Source organism: Scleropages formosus, chromosome 17 (genome assembly GCF_900964775.1).
Source record: "Scleropages formosus chromosome 17, fSclFor1.1, whole genome shotgun sequence".
Lineage (NCBI taxonomy): Eukaryota > Metazoa > Chordata > Actinopteri > Osteoglossiformes > Osteoglossidae > Scleropages > Scleropages formosus.
The window spans coordinates 22490451-22513905 of NC_041822.1; the positions used below are offsets into that span (position 1 = coordinate 22490451).

The 23455-nt window shown below is 49.1% G+C and overlaps 1 protein-coding gene across 1 annotated transcript in view; it reads left to right on the forward strand.

Moving 5' to 3' along the window:
• Nucleotides 1–9805: 9805 nt before the first annotated feature.
• LOC108921945 (serine/threonine-protein kinase Nek7-like) overlaps nt 9806–23455 on the forward strand; it is a 56748-nt gene continuing 43098 nt past the window's right edge. Inside the window, exon 1 of the mRNA XM_018731731.2 lies at nt 9806–9968. The gene's annotated coding sequence lies outside the window, so the exon portion shown is untranslated. The remainder of the gene's footprint in view (nt 9969–23455) is intronic.

Below are 23455 nucleotides of genomic sequence, written 5' to 3' on the forward strand. Positions count from 1 at the left end.
CAAGCAGCTTTGCCTTCAAAAGGCCCCCGCTTTGCCCTCCCAGGCCCGAGCGAGTCTCGCTCCAGTGCCAGCTCTACAAAGTCACCCGGCCCGCTGCTGGCGGAGCGCGAGGAAGCAGCACATTCCTCAGGCTGCTAAATCCCAGTGCCGCGGAGCGCTTGTTCTCCTCCTTAAGGGCTTTGTAACGGTGGATTTTTGGATTCTGGCTTCCTGTTTTACCATTCAGCAGGTAAAAATAAGAAGCCCGAGTCGTGCGGAGCGCATTTAGTGGACGCCTGACTTTTTATGAGTACAAAACCACAGTGTGTGTCTTCGCATCACACTTTGCAGCATACAGCACCCCCTTCTCCACCCCCCCGAACCCCCAGCACCACCAGCCTACTGCGATGCTTGACATGATGATCACTTTACTCAGAACTAGAGAATGGAAGAAAAAGGTGGGAAAACGTGGTGAAAATAATGTGTGTTTCCAACAAGCGATGACTGTAATATATGTGATCTCTACTGCGCATCACACACACACACACACACACACACACACACACATACACACACACACACGCGCGCGCACGCGAGCACACACTGCCAGTCCGTCTTTTCAAGCGTGCGTGCCATCTTCAGAGAGAACCTTTGATCACAAGTCTGACACCCCACGCTCGGATCCTCTTCTCGTCTTTTACGGCTTCCTCATCGTTCGGCGTATGTGCATCGGATGGGGAAAAAAAAAAAAAAAAAAGAAAAGAAAAGAAAAGAAAAGAAGAAAGATGCTCAACGATCTTGTTTGCCTTGCGCGAGCCAAAGGCTTTTGTCACATCGCACCCTTACCTCCGCCCCCAGCTGGGCGGCGGAGGCCGCGAGGGAGGCGCGGCGCCATTACCGCACATGGGCAGGAAATTTTCAGGCCTGCGTGCAATTTGTCCCCGTGAAATTAAAGTCAGCATATTTTGCAAGCGAGCTCCGGCAAGGAGCTCGACAAGAGTCGGGAGTTACTGCGCAAGCACTTTCGTCTGTAAACGGCGTTCGATGAAAACTAAGCATGCCGAGGGTGCTGATAAAAACGGCGGACGTTGAATGAATTCGACCGGTTGGGCTGCACGCCGAGGACCCCTTCGAGACGGGTTGACGATCATCTCTTTCAGGCAGCGTCAAGCAGATCTGAGACACGGCAGCTAGCCGAACTGGCGGCCGGCAAAACCGGCGGCTAACCGAACAAGCGGCCAACAAAATTAGCGGCTAACTAAACTAGCGGCTAACTAAACTAGCAGATTTTGCGCGAGAGCGGGCCGAACGCTAACGCGCGCTAACACACATCGCGGAAACAATCTTAATGTCCCCGAGGCGGCGCAGCCGTATGAATTATGGAGGCATTTATGGGCGCCTTATACATGGCCGTGTTTATACGCAATTTATAGCTGACAAAATTCGGAGCGGGAAGCGCACGAGGAAAGCCTAAAAGGCGTGCGTTTTATTGCGCCGCAGCGGCAGCGCAGTTACAGTAGTCACACAAACGACTCCCGGCGGACCCTCCCGCAAAGGCGTCTCTGCTTTTTTTTTCAAAATTTCCGAAACATTATTCTTTTCAAAAGCATTCAGCTTTTTCCGGAAGGCACCGTTATGAAGGTGATAAATGACTCCAATAAAATAACCAGGCACACACCCCCGACCCTCCTCCCAATAACAACAACTCGGAAAAGGGAAAACGAAGAGAATGAAAATGTTACAGGCAAAAAAGAAAAGAGGACCAGATACAGAGATCTGGTGAGAAGTAATGATCTGGGGACCGAGGGATTTATATGTTTTTTGATTTAACTATACTTCTGCTCCTTTGGTGGAATCCAATAAAAATCAAAGTCTGCTGCTTTGCGCCATTACACTGCCGCACATTTATCTGTATTTCTGAGAGGATGAAAATTAAATGTGTGCCACTGGAATGGAAATCCAAACAGGACTGTACTGCTGCACTAAAAATCCCAGCTGTATTACAGTGCGAAATTTTACTTGCTTTGGGGTAAAATTGTTGAGTTTGTCACAAAACAAAAATTATGTCATTATTTATTGCTTGCAAAGTCTCCCCCGCCAATGCCAGACCTACCAGAAAGTGCCACTTCTACTAGTTACAGTCTTTTCCAATTCAGTGTCTATTTAATGAGCGAAGAACAGTGGAAGAGGGAAGGGAATAAGGAAGCGAGATAGAGAACGGTGGTCTCGGGTGCCATCGATTTTGGCACGGCTGCGCCGCCGCAGTTCCCCAAACTGCAGGAGATCCTTGACAGCTGCTTGAATTGCACCTCTGAGAAGTTTTCATTCTCCAATGTGCTTTTCAACTGCAGGATAGGTCTGAGATGTTCGAGAGGGTGGGAAAGGTACAGATGTGTGTGAACGGATGTGAATCCCATGTAGCAGTGGTTCCTTGAGACAGACACCCTCCAGGGAGTAAATGAGCCTTGTTAAGGGGTCCAGCGCCTCTGCATACCCTTTGGGTGGTACATGGAGCCCTTTGGGTCACTCACAATGGGCCCAAGAGGTGTGCCCCCTGTAAAAAGGGCACCAAAGCACAACTGAATACATGTATTGCTGCATCAATTGAGCCAGCAGGTGATGGAGTTGTTTGCTCTGTGCCTTTGGACTTGAGGGACCCAAGTCTGAATCCCACCTGCTACTGTAATACTCTTCAACACAATACCAACCAACCAACGTCCATAGCCACTAGGCCCAAGCGGGGTCACAGCAAGCCAGAGCTTACCCAGCAACACAGAGCACAAGGTTGAAGGGGGAGGGTTCACACCCTGGGTGTGATGCCAGTCTGGTGCAGGGCACACCAAGCAAGGCTCGAACCCGAGCGCTGGCCAAACCTGCCGCACCACCACACCCCCGACTGACACAACTTCTCTTAAATTGCGCAGTTAAAAATGGGTAAAACACAAAGGAACTCAACACTACAAGTCACTTACAGAGAGACGTGTCATCTAGATGAATAAATGTACATTTTCAGATACTGGGGTCCATTGCGTGCAGGATTTAAGCTTGGACTCTTGCTTATTTCAGCAATGCACTTTTAAGATGCCAAGTTTTGCAATGATTGCAATAATTTAAACATCTCTGCATTACAGTCGCACTTGCTGAGATGCACTTTGACAAATCAAAACTCAGCAATAGGAAGAAATGACTCACAAAAGGAACAAATCATGGTATTAGTGTGATTTCACTGCCTTTGTTTCCTTATAGGAAATGTGATGAAGTGCATGACTAACTGAGCTGGGAGAAGCAGAGGACACTGTACGCTGGAGTTTCCCTCATAATGCAATATTCTAAACATATTTTTATAGATAAGAAACTGTATTTACTGAAGGGTTCCTGGGAAATGCACAGATGTGTAGCCCCTAATTGGACCACTTAAGGCAAAGAGAACGAGCCGGTATTAAATTCTGCATGTATGCAGCTTTTGAGGGGCCGAGTCAAAGGCGCCAGAAAAAAAGATCTGCCACTGGAAGCCACACTTATTATATCTCATCACCATCTGCCCAGAAAGACAGAAGCAGGAAGAAAAAAAGAAGGGGTCCGGTTAACCGTTTATGTACCAGTTTCTTGCAGTTATTGGCACCGTTTGCGCTGTAAACAGCCTATTAAAGGTGAGGCAGAGCTTTCGTGACATCAGTCTTTTCCTATTCAAATCTAAAACGCTAACAAGCTTGTTTTTTTCTTTATGAAATTCTGCTTTCATCAAAAGGCACATACAGTTGGGGTGAACTCTAGCCGTGGAGCTGGCAGGCCGTGGCAGAAGGGTTGGGAGGCATTGTTTGTCAGGAAACGGCCATCGCTCGGACAGACATTCCTCACGCAGATGTTCGGAGACCGGCTGCACGTCTCCGGGCCACTGTTAAACTCGGAGGTGGTCGTATTTCATTCTCGGCTAACTTATTGGATCTGATGCGAGGGAGCAAGGTGGGGTTTGAGCCGAGCCCCTTCGACTTGCTCAGATTTCAAGAGCAGCATCCACTCCGCCACCATGGTGCTATTCTCAAATATAAATACTGTATGCAAAAAATGTCTCCATTTATTTTTATTGCTTTTTACACTCTTTTCATTCTTACTCACTGTTGCAGTGCACATGAGTACAGCAATCCCTCGATTTATGAAATTAAATCTGAAAAATGGTTCGGATATCAAAATTTCAGAAAATGAAGGCATAATTCTCATTATTTAAAATAGGAAAAATAAAAATAATGCGTTACCGGCCTATCCAGAAACCCTAAACCAGTTTTCCCAAATATCACTGAAACACTGTGAAACACCTATATAACTATACCTGTATAAACACTTATATAAATCAATCCATGATTTCAGCATAATGATAACAATTTAAGGGTCAATGGGCTCCAGGTTAAGATCCTGAGATGTAAGAAGAAGAACTTCCTTGATGCTGAGTATTGCATGGACTTATAACAGAAGCCCAAAAGGTCCAAAAACCCAGCACAGGAACTTTTTTTGAACCCCTGGGAGACGTAGCCTCACCTGAAGTGTGTCCACCTCTCACCCACTCACCTTATTTTAAACCGATCGCTGACAATTTAATAGGCACTTGTTCCGAAATCCCGTATTTCACAGATGACAGTCCGTGTCCGCAGTGAAATCCGAGTATGTCTGCGGGGTATTAATGAATTAATAAATATTACATAATGGACCACAGCAGAGGAACTGCTCAGACTGCACAACTGTGGCGCTGCCCAAGGGCTCCATAAAGCCGTCTTCGCAGATCTCAGCAGAGCTGCTAAGTTTTTGAGCCGGGGGTTTGCTGTGATCCCGTCATCGATGGTACATCTGCGTGGACACTTGGTGCTTTCAATGAATCTTACTATGGTTCTAGGGATGGTCTCTGGAGCGCTGCACACCACCATGTACAGCAAAGGCAAGTAAGAATGAATTGACACTGATTGCAAAAAAAAAAAAAAGAGGAAAGCTGTACGTTACATGTATATACGAATATTTATTCAGTCAAGTGTTAGATAAAACATTTAGAAAAGTGTTTTTATTGAAAAAACCTACAGATATGATAAAAAGGAAACTAAATTTTAATGCTGCTTAAATTTTCATTTTTGCGTGTGATCATTTTCTTTAACTCTCAGATTGTGCGTCGGTCCAATGTGACCCATTTACAATTTTTCTCTGTCATGAATGTGATTTCTTTTATCTGATCACCATAAAGCTTCATGACACCCTTCGCACTGGGTGTCTGAACAGTTGCATTGAATTTTACATGATTTATTCATATTTGGTACATGTGTGGTCAGACAGGGGCCTAGGAACCCCCCCCCCCCACAGGAGAGGTTTAATTTACATTTGTTAATTTAGGGAATACTTTTCTCTAAAGTGACTTACAATTATTTACCCATTTATACAGCTGGGTAATTTTACTGGTGCAGTTTCAGGCAAGTACGTTGCTCAAGGGTACCACAGCTAGAGGTGAGATTTGAACCTGAAACCTTCCGGGTCAAAAGACAGCAAGCAGCTTTAGCTACTACGCAACTAATTGTCCCATTGTAAGCCTTGGAAACAAGGTCTATAGACCATAAATTCCAAAAAAATAGGTTTAGATCTAGGAATGAAGTTAATGTTAAGTGATCATCTATGCTTTATAAATAATTATTATTTTAGTAGAAATAGTTTTGTCCAGGAGCACCAATAACAGAAGCTGTCCGGAATACAACCAAAGGGTTAAATTTCAGAGATTTGTTTGACTATGTTTGTCATTAGTAAGAATGGATTAACATCTAGAAGTACACGGGGAAAGACAGGAAGAGGAGTTCGGGGGAGATCACCCACCCCCCGGCGGAGCTCTGAGTGAGGGCTGACAGCAGCGTGACGAGGGAGGGCGGGAGATACGTAGCGGGAAATTTCGATAACAAGTTCGACTTGTATAATGGGAGGTACCTGTCATCTCGGGGTCCGCGGCGGCGGCTGAGTGGCCTGGTTTGAACACACGCACCCCCGGGCCGACTCGTCCCTGCAGACAGGCCCGATCCCGAGCGTCAGTGGCACGCTGGAGGACAGACAGGCGGGCCCACCCATCACTGCTGGAGAGGGAACACCCAGACAGGCCCCATCCAGCAGAGAAACTGTGTGTCTTGGATTCGAAGAACTCAGGTTCACATCCCTCCCAGGGCTCTTGATCAAGGTAATTACCCTGAATCGATACAGTAAAAAGTACCCTCGCGTATCAAAGGGTAAACCATTACAAGCAATTTCACTTTGTAAGTCGCTCTGGAGAAATGTGTGAGCAAAATTAATATGTAACCACGCAGCCGAAATTGAAAATTTTTGGAAGCATAGAGCGGTTGAAAAAGAAACGCGAATCAATGTCCACTAATATAAACTTTTAATGGTCACTCTGTGCGGAACAGATGCTCTGGTTTCCTCCCACAGTCCAAAGCTGCAATTTCAGGCAAACCTGTGACTCTAAATTGCCCTCATTATGTGTGTGTGTTTGTCTGTGTGGTGTGTGTGTTTGACTGCCCAGTGATGGAGTGGTGTTTCCAATCCAGGGTGTGTCCTGCTTCACGCCCTATGCTTCCAGGATAGACTCTGGCCCACCATTCCCCATATGTGACAGGCAGCTTTTAATAATATTAAAAAACCAATAAACATTTAAGCCCCACCGTGTTTTCTGGAAATAAACTGCAGTCGTTTTTTGGCTCATTTGTTCCGGTCAGGTCAGCGCCTGGTTAGGTGGCGCTTACCGTTCGGACCGCAGTGAGTCACACGTTCGGATTCCTCGCTCCCTCCCGTCAAGATCACCATTGTTAGGGAGCAACATGGGTGGTTGAGGGCCGATACAGAAGGCGCTTTGTTCGGAGCTCATGCTGGGGCAGCCTCGCTCGCCGCTGCTCCCGTTCCACCCCAATGACCAGGGCAGGATTTGGTCTCGTTGTCCGGAAAGGGCTGCGCTCAGTGGCCCTGCCGCAGTCCGCTCGACCCACTTCGCCTTTATGTTCGTTCATGCTGTCGCAGATAACCTGCTTTGAAGACTTTTCCCACTGCTTTTATGCGCTCTTTCGTGGACCAGTGGGTGATGCAGCGGCTAGAGCTGTCGCATTCCACTTGGTAGGAGCTGTGATCAAATCTCACCTACACCTACCCTGTGCAGTACTACCTCACACAATTAAAATAAGGCAACAGATGTGAATGAACAATGTCAAACTAGCCAGGGCAGCAGGTGGCGTTGCAGTTACAGCTGTTGCCAAGCAGTCAAAGGTCCAGGGTTCAAATCTCACCTTCTACTGTTGTACCTGTGATCAATGTATTCACCCTGAATCAATGCAGTAAAAATTACCCATCTGGTTAAATAACTGTCAATAATGGTAAGTATCTTAGTGCCACATATGCAAAAGGAGGTTGGTGCAGGGATACAAAGGATTTTTTTGAATTCATTTTTAACAAATTTATGACTAAAAGAAAGGTAAAAGCACAGTAACTAGAGTAAACAGTGAATATGACAGTTCCGCACGTCCAGTTTTATTGAAATAAATTAAATTAACTAATCGAAGGGGGTGTGGTGGCGCAGTGGGTTGGACCACTGTCCTGCTCCCCGGTGGGTCTGGGGTTCTAGTCCTGCTTGGGGTGCCTTGCGATGGACTGGCGTTCCATCCTGGGTGTGTCCCCTATGCCCTGTGTTACCGGGTAGGCTCCGGTTCCCCGCAACCCCATATGGGACAAGCGGTTCTGAAAGTGTGTGTGTGTGTGTGTAAATAATTGAATATCTAATTTTAAAAAAATATTAACATAAAATGAAGTAAATTGAAAAAAAATTTAATTTAATATTATATTTAGTCCAATCGAAATGATGACATGTCGTCCACATTTCACTTATATGTCATTATTAATTTTGGAGCGTTATAGGGCCCCGCTCTGCCGGTTTGATTGACATCACGTGAGATGAAGACGGCAGTGGCGATATCCACTGATAAAGAAACACTCTTTTAAGCACAGGTGGAGGGAGACCTTCTTGTCAAATAAATATTCCAGACGAATTAATTCATTAAACAACGAATGAAGATAAATTTCATGCATCGCAGTACGGACAGCATTTAAAAGTCTTACGAGCGAAACTGGATTTCTATTTTTAGAAATTCCACATTCTGAGAAATGACCCATCATTTTTATCTGGCTTACATATTTAGCTCATGATGAAGTTCTTTGATGCTCAAACTGCAGTAGAGTCTCTTCAATAATCCATACAGCAATATCAAGGAGAACTCTGATGTCCGTGCACAGTGCGTGTTAATATGATTTATTACTTAAACTGTCTCTGTGTTTGACTTCCTAAACATAGCATTATGAAACATATTAAGCATAATCATTTTTTACTGAAAATGAAAAATACAGGGCCAGAAAGTCCACATGCAACATCAAACTGATATGAAAACAAAATATTTAAAAAAAAATTTGTATAGAAATGCATATATTTAGCTCTGATTGTGTCTGCTTGCCACCTCCACTGTACCACATACACTCTTATTAAAGCGACTGCTGTTTCACAAGCACACTGACTGAATGGAGAAGTCATACTGTGTGTGTGTGTGTGTGTGTGTGTGACACTGTGGTGTCAATGCTGACCAAAGCAGGTTTACACATTTCCTTAGAAGTGAGTGTGAGTCAGAGCCGATGGCGAGCAGGGACCCTGGAGGAGCACCGCGGTCCCAGAAGCTCCAAAGTGCAGCCCACTGCATTGTGGGTAAGGAATCTTGCTCAAGTGTCACATGGTGTCACACGTGCAGTGTCATCATGGACTCAGGTTCCTCAGGTGGCATGAGATTCCTTATCTTATATTCATGGTATTACTATGTGGGCCAGCAGGCTGCGCAGTGGTTAGAGTTGCTGGGAGGGTCCTGGGTTTGAACCCCACTCCTTTTATAGTCCCTTTGAGCAAAATACTTACCCTGAATTGATACAGTAAGAATATCAAATTGTATGAAAGAATTAATAAATTATACTATTGATCAATTTTTAATTATATACATAAACTTACAATAATTTTATTGATCTTTGACCTCTGACCACAAACAGACAAGTGAGGGTGTCTTCTGTACCCTGGGTGACTGCATCCTGATCACAGGTCAAATGGGGACAATAATAGCAATTTGCATCAGCAGAGCAACAGGAAAAGGAGCCGAACAGCACTTTGAACCACCCTGCCTTATGGAAATAGAGAAAGGGACTCAACCCCTTTCCCTGATGGAGAAGAAAAGAGGAACTCAAACCCTCTCCCTGAAGGAGTATAAGAAATGGAAGAGATGGAGAAGAAGAAAGAGTCCTAAGCCCCCTCCTCTAATGGAGGAGGCAAAAGGGACTCGACCCCTCTCCCTGATGGAGAAAAAAAAAAATTCCACTCCCCTCCCAGACGGAGGAAGATAAAATTGCACAATCCTGTTCCCTGATGGAGAAGAAGGGCCTGAAACCCCCTGCCTGATGGAGAAGAATTAGGGATTCAAGCCCACAGATGCAGGAGAATAAAGAGACTTGACCCCTCTCCAGTCCTTCTGATGGGAAGCCGCGTGGCAAACAGTGAAAGTCTCAGTGGAGAGAGACAGGCACTTATAGCGAGTGCCACAGTGAGTCAGAGGGCCGAGTGTGTGTGTGTGTGTGTGTGTGTGTGTGTGTGTGTGTGTGTGTGTGTGTGTGTGTGTGAGAGAGAGAGAGAGAGAGAGAGAGAGAGAGAGAGAGAGAGAGAGAGAGAGACGCCGACCGTCCGTCCGTCCGTGCGCGTAGTACGTCCGTGGGCGTGTGCGCGCGCGCGCGCGCCTGCCAGCCAGCGAGCGAGCGAGCGAGCCAGCGCGCCATAGAGCGCACGCGTGCATGCGCGCGCGCGGACTTCTCGCTCAGCCGCCAGGAGAAGTTGCTCGAGGCGAGTGTCTGTAAATGAGTGTCCGCGCGCCGCGTGGCCGCCGCAATCCGCTCCGTTTCGCCCAAATCAGGTAGGAGTCGCGTCTCGCGGACTTTTCACAACAGCAGTAACGACGGGGTGGGACCGATTTAGGATGTGCGTGTTTTGCGGCCGGAGCTTCTTTTTGAAACTCCGCAGTTCCAGAAGGTGTCGAAAGTGCTGCGAGCGAGGGGGGGGGTCCGAACCGGGACCGGGACCGCGACCGCCACCCCCCCTTTGCCGCTGCGCGCGCGCGCCTCTCTTCGCCTGTTCGTTTATGTGCTTTTCCGCGCGCGCGCGCGGACATTTTTAACTCGTGTGCGATATATATCTTGTTTTGCTTATGGCAGAGGGAGGCTCGTGCGAAAGTTGCACCGTTGAATCGTTCGTTACAGGATACTGAAGAGATGAGCGCGCGCGCGCGCGCGCCTCAGCCCCTCTCTCTCTCTCTCTCTCTCTCTCTCTCTCTCTCTCTCTCTATGTGTGTGTTTGTTTGTTTGTTTGTTTACAGTGACACAGAAAATTATTAACAGCAGCACACACACACACCGCGAAACATCGTCCCAGCGCTGCGGACACACACGTGCGGAACGCGCAGCCTGTGTGTGTGTGTGTGTCATATTCACTGTTTACTCTGCTTTTTTTACTCTGCTCTCTCTTTTTACTTGCGCCTTGGAGCCCGAGAAGGACGGGGATTCGACCTTTTTCGCTTCTTACTCACTCTGCTCTCCGCTAAATCGGCCCAACGAGTGTAAACTCAGACGAGACGGTGGTGGAAGCCGTCAGAGAGTGTGTGGTAAAAGTGCGGTAAACTTTTACTTGGAGTCAGTGCTCACCCCTCGGGTCACGCTCCTTCTGTCTGTCTCGAGACTGTGAACCATCAGGGTTCATATCAGGACCAAGTTAAAGCCCTCGGGGGGGGGGGGGTTTGGCACCATGACCTTCTGCTCTGAACCTCAAACGAAGGTACGAAGCAACAGACAACAGAACCGATACCATTTCAGTACTGATTTCAGTAACTGTGCCGTCGACGGTGACTCTAACCTTAAGTAATAATGTGTCAATATGAGTGTCAGACACATTTGGAGCAGCAGGTGGCATGGTTGTTGGAGCCGCTGCTTTCCACTCGAAGGACATTGGTTCTAATCCCACCTCCCGCTGTAGTGAGCTTGATCAGGGTACTTACCCTGAATCAGTACAGCAAATATTACCCTGCTGTACGAATCAGCTGCTGAACATTGAACAGGTGCCATAGTAGTGCTTGGAGCTGTTGCTCGTGGACCCAAAGGTTGCGGGTTTAAATCCCACCCCCAGCTGTAGTACCCTTGAGCAAGTACTTACCCTCACTTGCTCCAGTGAAAGTTCCCAGCTGTATAAATGAGTAAATAATTCTGAGTACCTCATTGTGGAAATTTGCGCTGGAGAGAAGCGTGGCTGAGTGAATACTTGAAATTTATAATGTAATTAATTCAAATTTAGAGGGGTGCGGTGGCGCAGTGGGTTGGACCACGGTCCTGCTCTCCGGTGGGTCTGCGGTTCGAGTCCCGCTTGGGGTGCCTTGCGACGGACTGGCGTCCCGTCCCGGGCGTGTCCCCTCCCCCTCCGGCCTTACGCCCTGTGTTACCGGGTAGGCTCCGGTTACCCGCGACCCCGTATGGGACAAGCGGTTCTGAAAATGTGTGTGTGTGTAATTCAAATTTATTGTAACATTGTCATATTTGAGAGAACTTTCAGATGATGACTTAGATGTAAAGTTAACTGTTTTAATTAACAATAGAATAAAATCAGCAATATCATTAATATCAGTAAAATGTCGCCACTTCCATCACTAACAGTGTCGCTGAAAGTGTAAATAAAATTGACGATATTATTAACTAATGGCGTGTTAATAATATCCATCGGTGCTGATCAGTGTCAGTACATGTTTATAACGGCCCATAATAATCAATAAGTGAGCATCAGTAAAATTAACCGTGTTAAGTGTCAATAACAGGACTATGAATGTCCATAAGTGTCAATAACTATATAATTTTAGTATTGCGCTCAGTAATGTTAACAGTGGCAGCAATACCAGTGAAGTCAGTTATTTGTCAACTTTAAGTGCAGATAATGTGAATAACTGTGTCTATAACCCCTTTATTGTCAACAATGTCAATACCTGTCAGTAATATTCATAAAAGTGTCGGTAACATTAACAGCGGCAATAAAACCATTAATAGTATCGGTAATAAGTGCCAGTAATGTTAAGGACCAATAACAATACTGGTAAAATTGACAAGGACCTCAATAAGTGTCACTTACTATGTCGAAAACGTTAAAATTCTGAGTAATAATGTTAATAATGCCGGTGACAATAAGGAACCATATCAGTAATAGCATTATTGACACTTATGACTGATCTCAACCGGCTCTGAACAAGGTCTATAGTGCAAATGCCCCCCCCCCCCCCCCTCGGTCCTGTGCTCACAAGGGAAGCACGAGGGGCGGTGGGGGGTGAGGGGGGGCATCTACGCTATAGACCTTGTTCAGAGCCGGTTGAGATCCTCCTCACCACCCGAGGGTAGATCCTCAGCATCGGAACCCGAGCACGTTCTCGGTTGCGTGTAAAGCGAGACTTTGCCCTGAAAGGCGACCCGCCGCGAGGCTGTGCGTCCTTGGACTTTGCAGCGCAGTAAAAGCGCGGTGAGAAGGTGTAAACTGCGCTCCTGTGCAAACGGACGCCTCCTCGTTTCTCTTCCTGCTTTCGGTATCGGGGACAGGAAATGTTTTCGCAGGGAAAGTTGGTTCAGTCCAGTTCGTATCCTGCTCTGGACGCGTGTTTCGGTTTGTGTCCCGCCGCCCGGTGGAGGTCGAGGGGGGGGCCGTTGAAGAAGTGGACGTGTCAGTTAAAGGTTTGGAGCATTTGAGCCCTATGAGGGACCCTGCTGTTGAACCCTCACTGGAATTAACTCTCATTTATCTGATGCTTTTCTTCAGTCACTTAGTGTCACATTGGTGCCCTGAGCTGTGATTTACCATTGATACAGCAGGGTAATTTTTTACTGTTTCAATACCTCGATCAGGGGTACTAGAGACGGTGGTGGGATTGGAACCACTAACCACTGAAGCACCTTCTTTTGCAGTAATATCCATCAGTCAGTGAAGTGTAGCGGAGTGGTCAGAGCTGCTGCCATCTACCTGAATGACACAGGTTCAGATCCCTCCTCCTGCTTGTACACGACAGAGTGTTTACCATGAATTGCTCTAGTAAAAATTAGCTGGTTGTACAAATGGGTGAATCATTGTCAGGAGTTTAATACTGAGTTAGAGCTGGACACGGGGCTGCAGGTTCAAATCCTACCTCCTGCTGTAGTACCCTTGATCAAGGTACCTCACCCTGAATTTGTACAGTAAAAACTTCCCAGCTGTTTAAATGGGTAAATCACGGTTAGGAACCAGGTATTGTAAGTCGCTTTGGAGAAAAGCCTCGGTTAAATGAGTGTCGAGTGGAAGCGCTTCAGTAAGTTTCTGCTAAATGGAACGTTAAAAATGAATAAGGAGGTAAAATAATGCGGTAAATTCACGTTCGAATCCTGCTGCGAGAAGGTTAGAGTAAGCAGTTTCTCGTCATGGACGGTGGACCGTCCTCTCCGCAGCGATGCTCAGACGTTTGCTTGTGCAGGGGAAGCTCTGAAGGTAGTTTGTTTGCTCACCTGTGGTCATGTCACGCACACGTGTGTGTGTGTGTGCGCGTGTGTGTTGGGGGGGGGCTCCGGGACACTCTGCTCCTCTCTGTTTATCTCCTGCTGATATTTTAGGAGGACAGGGCCCGTCGTAGCCCCCCAAGGTCAAACGGGATCGCGTCGGAGGAGCTGCTGCCGGAGCATAAATGCCCAGACGCTGTGGAATGAGAAGCGTCTCGGCGAGAGTCACGTGGCGGCGGGACGGCGGATGGCGGCCAACCCCGCGCGTCCGCGCCTGATTTACGCCTCTCCTCCGCAGATCTCGGGCCTCCCTCTCACATGTCCGCCTTTTCTTTTTTTTTTTTTTTTTTTTTTTCTCGAGTCGGCAGATATGCCGATTAAAATGCAGCTGAGTTGTTTGCGTAACACGGCCAGTTCCGGTCGATTGAAGTTTCTAGAAAAGTCCCTCCGAGCGAATGGGGCTCTGCTCCCGTGCTTTGCCCTTGTGGTAGGAAATGTTCGCCCGCTACCGTGGTTCTGTCTTGTTTACCTTGGACATGCCGGCATCCCCCCCCCCCCACCCCAAGTGCCCCCGATTGTTCAGGTGTCTTTGTGCAATTTGCGGTCTTCCTGGCAGTTTCCCGCTAAGCGGAGGTGGCGGCCGTGAAGGTACCCCCTTTCAACGGTGCTAAATGTCAGTAAGATACGGCGGTTCGGCGACTTCCAGGAAAGCGGCTTCGGCTCAGTCCCGGACGGGACCCCCCGCCGTGCGAAGGCATGCCTGCGACACAGTGCCTTAAATGGAACGGGCCATTTCTGGACGCCGCTGTCACTCGGTCGTCCGTCGCAAGCGCCAAACTTAACACGAGCCTCGAGTGTCATGGCGTGGCAAGGGGCGATGGGTGGGGCGGGCAGAATATAAATATCATGATCGCATCTGACAAAAAATTGTACAACGGCACCGATAACGGCGATCCGCTCGATTGAGGAGTTTGGGCTTGTTGCGTACTTCGGTGTCTCCTCTCATAAACGTCTCTGCTCACGTCCGGCCCTCTGTTTTTGAAGTCTGATATTTACGTTTATCTCTCACTTTTCTCCACAGCGACTTAGTGTTAAACTACTTCACAGTTATTTACCCATTTACACAGCTGGGTAAATTTACTGGAGCAGTTTAGGGTAAGTACCTTGCTCAGGGGTACTACAGCTGGAGGGGGGATTCGAACCTGTGATCTTTAGGTCCGAAAGCAGCAGTACGAACCACTATACTACCAGCTGCCCAGTGTTAAGCAGCTTACTCATTCATACATCAGGATAATATTCAGGGTAAGGTCGCAGCTCTCGCCACAATGCTACCAGCTGCCCCTGCCCACTTACAGTGATTTACTTGGTTACATACCTGGGTAATTTCTACCTTGTACATTGGTGAAGTGTAAATGCAGGGATTTGAACCTGCAACCTCTGAGTTCAGCTGTAACCAGTACACCACCTGCTGCCCAACAATATTAAGCTCCTGACAATGATCCACCCATTCATACAGCCAAGTAATCTTTACTCATACAATTCATGGTAAGTGCTCTGTTGTGTATTACAGAGTTGGGTGTGTTACAGCAGAGCTATTCACTCCACCTCCTACCTCCCATAAAGGGGACTGCTAGTGTAGTGGTTAGAGCAGCTTCCTTCAGACCCAGTGCTTACAGGTTCAGATCCCACCTCTAACTGTAGTACCCTTGAGCAAAGTACCTACCCTGAATTGCTCCAGTAAAATTACCCAGCTGCATAAATGGGTAAAAACTTCCGAGCAGCTTAACGTTGTAGAAAAGCACCAGATACGAGAATAAATGTGAACGTTGTGTAAATCACTGTAGCGCTATGAATAAAGATTTCGAAAAATCCTGAAACGTTATTCTGGTTTATGCAAATGTTGTAAAATTAACTTTTGGTGCAGCAAAGTGCTCCTGATTGCTGTGGTGTTTTTTTATTATCTGTTTTGCGCCTCTTTTTCAGATGGTCCAGTGTTGCCGCTGGTAAGATTCATCATGAGAGTAGACCAAAGTATAGAACTGCGTCTCATTTCCCCCTGTTTCTGTCTTTTGGAATAAAATTAGACTGCGAGGAAGTGTTTTTTTTTTTTTTTAAGAACTTCATTGCAATGTTGTATTGTGTGGTATATTCTATGTATCAGGTAATGAAAGTTATAGTGATCGAATGAAAGCTTTTAAATCAATTTCCAACACTGGGAACTTCCGTTTTTGTGCTTTACCTGAATTTATACATAACGGATAAATATCGAGAAACCAACTTTGTTGAACTAAAAAAAAAAAAACAACGTATATATAGAGTACAGATCCAGTGTGTGGCCATTTGTATGGGTGAGCAAAGAGGCACAAGAACAATCTGGAGAGGCCGCGGTTGAGAAAGTCCCAGGATTCGGGACAAGCGGAGTGTAACAGACCTGTACTGTGGTCATTCTATGATGTAAGATTTACTCAACCTTTTTTTGCCAGAAACTGGGTAAGAAAGTGTCCTCGGTTCCTTTCGTGTACTTATAGTGATTGAAAGGTATTAACTGTTGACCTCTGGCTTCTGTTTGTATATCGAAGCCTGCGGGGTGTTCGCTGTGTCTATTATAAAAAGTTGTGGAATGCACTCCCTTCCTTCGTCTCACAGCTGCTGAATCCCTTTGGAGATTCAAGAATGCTCGTCCGCTTAACTCCATAAACTTTAAACCGTCTGTCACAATTTTGCACAAATTGTGTTTTCTATCAGTTCTGTTGTTTCACTTCTAAAACTGTGGTATTGGCCCAGCTGACTGTGCTTTTACACTCGCGTGTCTGTATGTAAAGCTCTTTGTCCGCCGACGAAACGCGCGAGTAAGGATTTGACTCGAGCGACTCATCGCTCGCCTTGGTGTTACCGCACAAAATCAAGATAGCGTCCCATAAAGGGCCCTTGTAGAAGCTGAGAGGAAAGTTAAAAATAAAGACAATCAGGTGATGCCTTCAGCTCTTTGTCCCTGCAAGCGCCGCCGGGCCGCCTTTGTTCTGGTAGCGTGCCTTCTGCAGGGGATGCACATGTGACGCGAGGCACTTTCATTCGTGAGCAAAATCGAGAGCGAGGGAAAATCGGCACCTTCGCGGCGTACAGTGTCGCCCCCCCCCCCCCCCCACCCCATTTTTGAACGGTACTTTTGAGGAGATGAAAAGGAGACGCCCGTCCCGGCGCCTCCCGGGTTGCCCCTCGCGGTTCTGGAGCGCTTCTGAAGTTGAAGAGCTCAAAGTGAAGGAGGTGGTTTTTTGCAGAAGTGCGATTCATCGATGACGAGCGGGAAGCCCGGCGTTGGTGAATTGCGCCTCCTTTCGAGTCTGGTCGCCGGGCGAGGAGGTGTGGCACGGCTGCCATGGAAAGGGTGGCTTTTGCCAGGGTCAGTGACGGTGACCTCGGGTGCGTCGTTCGGGAAGCTTCCTGGTTGCGTTGCACAACTCCTTCCGGTGTCGCTCCGTTTGGTGCTTGTTCTCGAGGGCTCGGACGAATGGGCGATTAAAGGCCGCGGAGATGAGGTCTTGGGGTCAAGTACCAAGGTTGCGTTACCCTGCAAGGCCGAGCCTCTCGCTCCGCGTGTCGATGCAGTCCTCGCTCCCGGAAAAAAGCGTGCTTGTGAAAACAACAACGGGCCCTTTTTCTCAAGTCTGATGTCCTTCGTCTTGTGATTTATTTCCCAGTCACAGTTCCACGGAGTTTAACTCATAACTCATTTTTATTTACACAGATTTTATTTTTTATTCACGTAACTTGATGCAGGGTACCACGGTGGGAGCAAGGTTTTGGACTGGAACTCCTTGTAGTGTCCCTGGATCAAGTTATTTAACCTGAATTGATGCAGTAAAAAATTACCCAGTTCTTTAAAAGGGTAAATCATTACAAGTGGCTGAGTACATTTACTAAATTATCTGACAGTACACTAATGTATAAGTGTCGAAATACATCTGAATGCTCTACGCTACTTGTCACGATTTACCCGTTAATACAACGGGGCAGTGTTACTGTATCGGCTCAGGCTGAGTATCTTGCTCAAGGGTACTAGGTTACAGCAGGAGCAGGGATTCAAACCAGCAACCTTCGTTTTGAGATGTGTGACCACTGCCCCACCTGCTGCCGCCTTTGATACATTTAGATAATGTGAGTTTGCGAAGACATTGCGCAGGTTGGATGGTGTTTTAAACGGTTCCGTTAGATGAGGATGTGAAAACGGGACATCAGATCTCCCCCCCCCCGCGCAGTACCCTCCCGGCCCCTTTGGCGGCTGGCGCGGGCCCCTAGACCGAATCGAGGGGATGTCAGTCTGAGCAGCGGTCGTTAATCAGTTCAGGTATCGCGAGCCCGGCCCGTCCCCCCACCGTCGGCCGCCCTGCCCAGACGCGTGGATGTAGGTCAGAACCACACCGATGGCAGCTTTTACTGGGCCAGCGCCTTTAATTGTTTTAATCAGCATGGGGCCGCCTATTATCCTGATTAATGTTGGTCCCCCATCTGATGGATGCAGGAGGCATCAGTCATTGCCCTGCCCTGTCCGGTCAAGGCACTCGGTGGGGGTCCTCAGCTGCTGGTGCATTCTGGGTAAAAAAGTAAGCAAGGAAATGCTCTGGCCGAGGATGGCAACGATGACGCTGCTCCGAAGTGACACTCGGCTCCTTTCTCTGGTTTTGCAAGTTTCGGGACGCCGCCGTGGTTTGCGCCGACCGCCTTTTTGCTCTTCTCCGCTCTTGACCGGGTGTTCGAGTTGCGTCCGCCGTGCGGCACATGCGCCGAATGCTTCTGGTCACACTGGGCGAGCCCGCAGAGAGGAACTCCGAGGTCGCGGCTCGCCGCTCGCGTGCCAGCCCTCTGCTTCCGTGTCGGGCTTCTGTCGTAGAATGGGGCGGACGGGAACGTGACCGCCCTTGATCTTTATTGGAAAAAAGGAAGAGAAGAGAAGCATAAAATCCCGCTACGCTCTTGCGATTCGGGCCCTGTGCTTTCGGCTTGTTGCGCAAAGCCGTAAATAACTTCTTTGGCATCGAGCCGCTTCCTCTCGATCCTGAGTGAGGAAAGCATGCGCTCGGGGCCGGGTGCAGTGCGGCTTCCCGGCAGATAGAGGGCACCGTCGACGCCGCGCGGGCGGCCCGTCCTGGCGGCTGCGGGCCCCGAGCAAGAGGACGAGAGAGAGCGAGCGAGCGAGCGAGAGAAGTTCAGTGGGACACTTGGAATAAACTGTCTGAGGCCCGACTGCTCTCCCATACGCCGTCTGTCCTTGCCAGCAGTTTGGGCTTTGACCCACTTCTGTTCCAAAGAAAAGACTCTCATCCCATCAGTTCCTTGGGAGTTTGTTTTTGGCCTCGCGCAGTCAACGCACACGCACGCTCACACTCGCACACAACTGTTCCGTCAGTAATGTGCTCAGGTCCTTGCTGGGGCGCCGAGGAGAGAGCCGCGGCGTCCAACCCGCGCCGAATCTCGCCCGAAGAACGTGGGAAAAGCCGGGAGCCCGAGCGACGGCGTCACCGCGCGCCGCTGGCACAGGCCACGCTGTCTCCTGGCGGACCTTAGGAAGCCTTTCCTTTACACAAACAAACACGCCGACCCGCAAAGGGCATCTTGCTTAGCGTCGGAGACGGGGACCGGCGCCGCTCTTGGCAGCACCGCGCAGAGCCGCTCTGCAGCTACCGACGCAAAAAGGCACGCGGGTTGGGGCTTTTCTTAACATTTTAGTTTTGCATGCAGAGAAGTCCCCGGCCTTCATCGAGACATTATTTCTGTTTTTGAAATCATCATCATTATAATTTGTTCTTGTTGTCCATAGCAACCGTGCGCCCAGCCCACCTGCGCTCTCGCTGTGGGACGGGACACGGTTTTACAGCAGTGCAGTTCGCGTAACTGTTGGAAAGACCGTTAACAGTCAGTCTGATTGGCCCCCCCCCCCCCCCCCCCCCACATTTCTATTTAAACCACAACCCAAATTTTGTTTGACATGAAGTTATGGAGTCCTTTGATTACTTTTATGTATTTGCCAAGAGGTGGAATATATTTTCTGTCGCCCCCACAAGGAGCTCCCTCCGCAAAGACCAGCTGGACGCCGGGGTCTCACGTTCTTCCTCTGGAGATGTTAACATTCGACCTGTGATGTGATTCACATGAGTTCAGGAATATACGGTTGACTTTCGATTTTCTCGGCGTACCGATTTCATGTTATCGTGACCTGGTTCTGTTCCGCTGTTAAATGGAAAAAACTACGTAGAGTCCATCCTGCGACGTATGTGTGCGATTTTCCCTTCTCTTTATTACAATACTGCAAATTTCACTCGGTGTAAAACGTTGCCAAGTAAACGCTATGTGTGGTGGGGGGGGGGGAGTAGACCTGTGCCCTTGGAGGTACTACTCAGAATTGCTGATGATCTTTTTGCCTTGGCAGAGTTTCTAAGAAAGGAAGGAAGAACAAGCTAAAACAGGACGAGGTGAGGGAGCCGGGCTGCAGGAGCGCCGAGGACGTCCTCTGCCCCCGAGTCCCACGTCGGTTATCAGATCCAAAAGGGATTTGTCCCTACAAGCTTCTGCAGCCAGGCCCTGTTGAGTTTCATTGTGCATCTGATACGTAAACATGTCTCTCCTCCAGACAGGATGCGTGGCCGCGCCGTAGCGATCGCTGCCAGGCTCTTTGTGTTTTTACAGAAATTACAGTTTATTTATTTAATAAATTATTATTTTTTTTAAGAGCAAGAGGAAATTGGAGAGTCGGTCCACAGCGAGTCTCGTGGAAGAGCAATGCAGAACGGGCGAGAAATGAGCCAAAGGAGGAACAGGAAATTCCTTTAAGCGCTTCTTCTAGTGCCGTTATACAAATATGGTCGGGTCAAACACCTTCCCCCTTTGCCGAGCACTCCTGTGCGCCACGCGAGTGCTGCAGTCCTGAGGCCAGCTTGATCATATTCAAATTTATTCATGTTATTTAGCCCATCGTGCGTCAGCCAGGTTTGCGTGCGTGCGTTTCGTCCCGTGGTTTTGGGACATTCCTGCAGGCTGTGGGCAACAGGAATTCATGAATCACAGGGTTGGGGGGTAAGGGCCGGTACGGGGGGCTATCCCACCGTCGTCCCCCACCGTCATCCAACACCACCTGTGGTACTGTCCCAAAAACTGATGCCCTCTCTCAAGGAGATGGCAAGTGGGAGACGGCTCAGACACAGACTATGCAAGCCAAAGTCCTGCAGTTGCATCGCCCTGGTAGCTGGTGCTCATTTAAATGGTATTTATATTTATACGGTCGCATGAAGCAGGAAGTGAGCGGGGAAATAAATAAGTCTCTGCGTTGAACCGAAGGCCCCCAATAATAGAACGGTGCAGCAAGGTGAAGCGGCGACCTGGCGCCTCTTATCTCCCAGCACCGGGGCCAGTCGAGTTCAACCTACAGAACCAGCATTTCCTTATCTCACTTAGTTAGATTTTTAATCTTTTTTGTTTTTTTTCTGCAGTAGAAAAGGCGAGTGGGAGGACAGAGGCACCAAGGGGGGAAAAGTATACGTAATTATCGATTTAATTTTCCTTAAGTACGTTAAGAGAAGCCCAGAGCGGTTGAGCCTTTTTACCTTGACAGGTGCGTGCCGAGGTCGACCGCAGCCTCGTACGTTCTCCCCCCCCGAACTCGGCCGCCTCGGTGAACCTCCGGAGCGCTCCGAGAGGAAGGGCCGCTCCCGTTAATTAGCCATTCACTGCAGGCCCGCCTCGCTCCCCCGCGGACCTTAGTAAGATTATCGCTACAAGCCAGGAGTCAAGGTTAGTGGTAATGATACGATGCAGTTTCAGCAATAGGCCGAGATGGGCTATTCCCATACGCGCGGCAGCATTGGGCAGAGGGTCGGGGGGCAAGGAAGCGCGGTTTCGGAGCAGAGGCGCGGTGGGGGCGGGGTGATTTAAGGAAGGCTGTCTGAAATTAATGCGGGGGTCCGAGAGACTAAGTATTGAATAAGAGATGCTTTTGTGCTCGTGATGGGAGAAGAATTCGAGAACGGAAATCAAAAAGGAGGCCCCCGGAGGACCCTCGGCCCGGCGCCTCCGCACTGTAGCGCCGAACCTCGCATTTGCCTTTTCTTTTTTGGCAGAGGGGGCTATTAGGGAGGGAGAAAGGCAGGGAGGTCTGCTCTGCTCCTCCGCAGCCCTCATTGAGGCCCCGGGGCCTTGGCGAGCGACTCCGAGAACGAGCCGGCCTGGCTGCTAACCCACGCTCCCCCTCCTTCCCGAGGAGCCACCTCCGCCGTGATCCGGCCCTAAACGAGCACCTAATGCAACCCCGGGACAGGGCCGTTCTTTCGCACCGGATCGGTTCGGAACGGAGAGTCGGCGGAGCGCAGTCCCCGGCACACGGATTTGTGCTGCAGAGCGCCACATCAGACGTAGGAGCCGGGCCCTTGCGTGCGCAGAGCGTTCTCGGGTTTACTCAGAACGGGTTCATGCAGCGTTCAGCGCGGTGCTGTGCCATGACATCGCCGCCGCCAAAACCCACCACGTGCAGCCATCGCTTTCGGTCTCTATCGCCCGCGGTGAGCCACGCTGGTGCCCCTGGGGATGGGAGGGGGTTTCTTGGAAATTGTGTGCCACCTGCACCGCCTGAGGATGGAGCTCATTGGCACACAGCCTGCGTATCTTGCGCACACAAATGGAGGGAGGGAGGGAGAGAGCGACCACCAACGGTCACCATCACTACCGAGCACTGCACACATCTGATCCCAGTTGCCGCAGGAAACGGTGACTCAGAGAAGCAGATGGCATCGCATTCGCTGATAAAGACAGTAAGAAGTGTGCCAGGATGCAACTGCGGTGCAAGGCCGCGGCCGGGGAGGCGCGTGGAGAGGCATTGCGTGACCCTGAGCCACGGGGGGGAGACGTGCGCCGGGGAGGATGCCACACCGCAGAGAGGCAGAAAGGAAACCGGATGTGGGGCTGGTGTGTGTGTGTGTGTGTGTGTGTGTGTGTGTGTGTGTGTGTGTCTCTCTCTCTCTCTCTCTCTCTGTCTGTCTGTGCGCACACACGCCGACAGTGTGGAGGGGAAACGCACACAGCAGGCCAAACACATGGGGCTTCTGAGAGTTGTGTTGGGCTAAACCGCCACTTAGATTTACTGCTACTATTTATTATTCCATTTGTTCTGTGTTTTACTGCTGTTTTTTTTATTGTACTTTATATTCTATGCTTCTATGTTGCATCGCGCTGGGGAGATGCAGAAATTGAGTTTAGTTATATAGTGACAGTAGGGGGTGCGGTGGCGCAGTGGGTTGGCCCACAGTCCTGCTTTCTGGTGGGTCTGGGGTTCGAGTCCCGCTTGAGGTGCCTTGCGGCGGACTGGCGTCCCGTCCTGGGTGTGTCCCCTTCCCCCTCCGGCCTTCCGCTCTGTGTTGCCGGGTAGGCTCCGGTTCCCCCCGACCCCGTATGGGACAAGCGGTTCCGAAAATGTGTGTGTAGTGACAATCGAGGTGAGTTGAATTGTCCGCCGACCAAGTTCTGCTCCGATCTCCTAAGGAGTGCGGGGAAACACAGCTCTGCTGGTAACACTGATCTGCTGACGGCCCCGAGATACAGCACATGAGTGGTCACTCTTGGTGCCCTAACAGTTTTTACCACTTTTTCTCTTAACTTGTGCAGTTTGGACCCAGGAGGTGCTTCGGTTCAGTATGAGTGGGGGGGACAGCTAGTAGCATAGAGGTTTGAGCTGCTGCATTTGCACCCAAAGGTCACAGGTTTGATCACCGCCTCCAGCTGCAGTACCCTTGAGCAAGGTACTTACCCGGAATTACTCCAGTGAAATTACCCAGCTGTGTAAATAGGTAAATAATTGAAAGTAACTGAACATTGT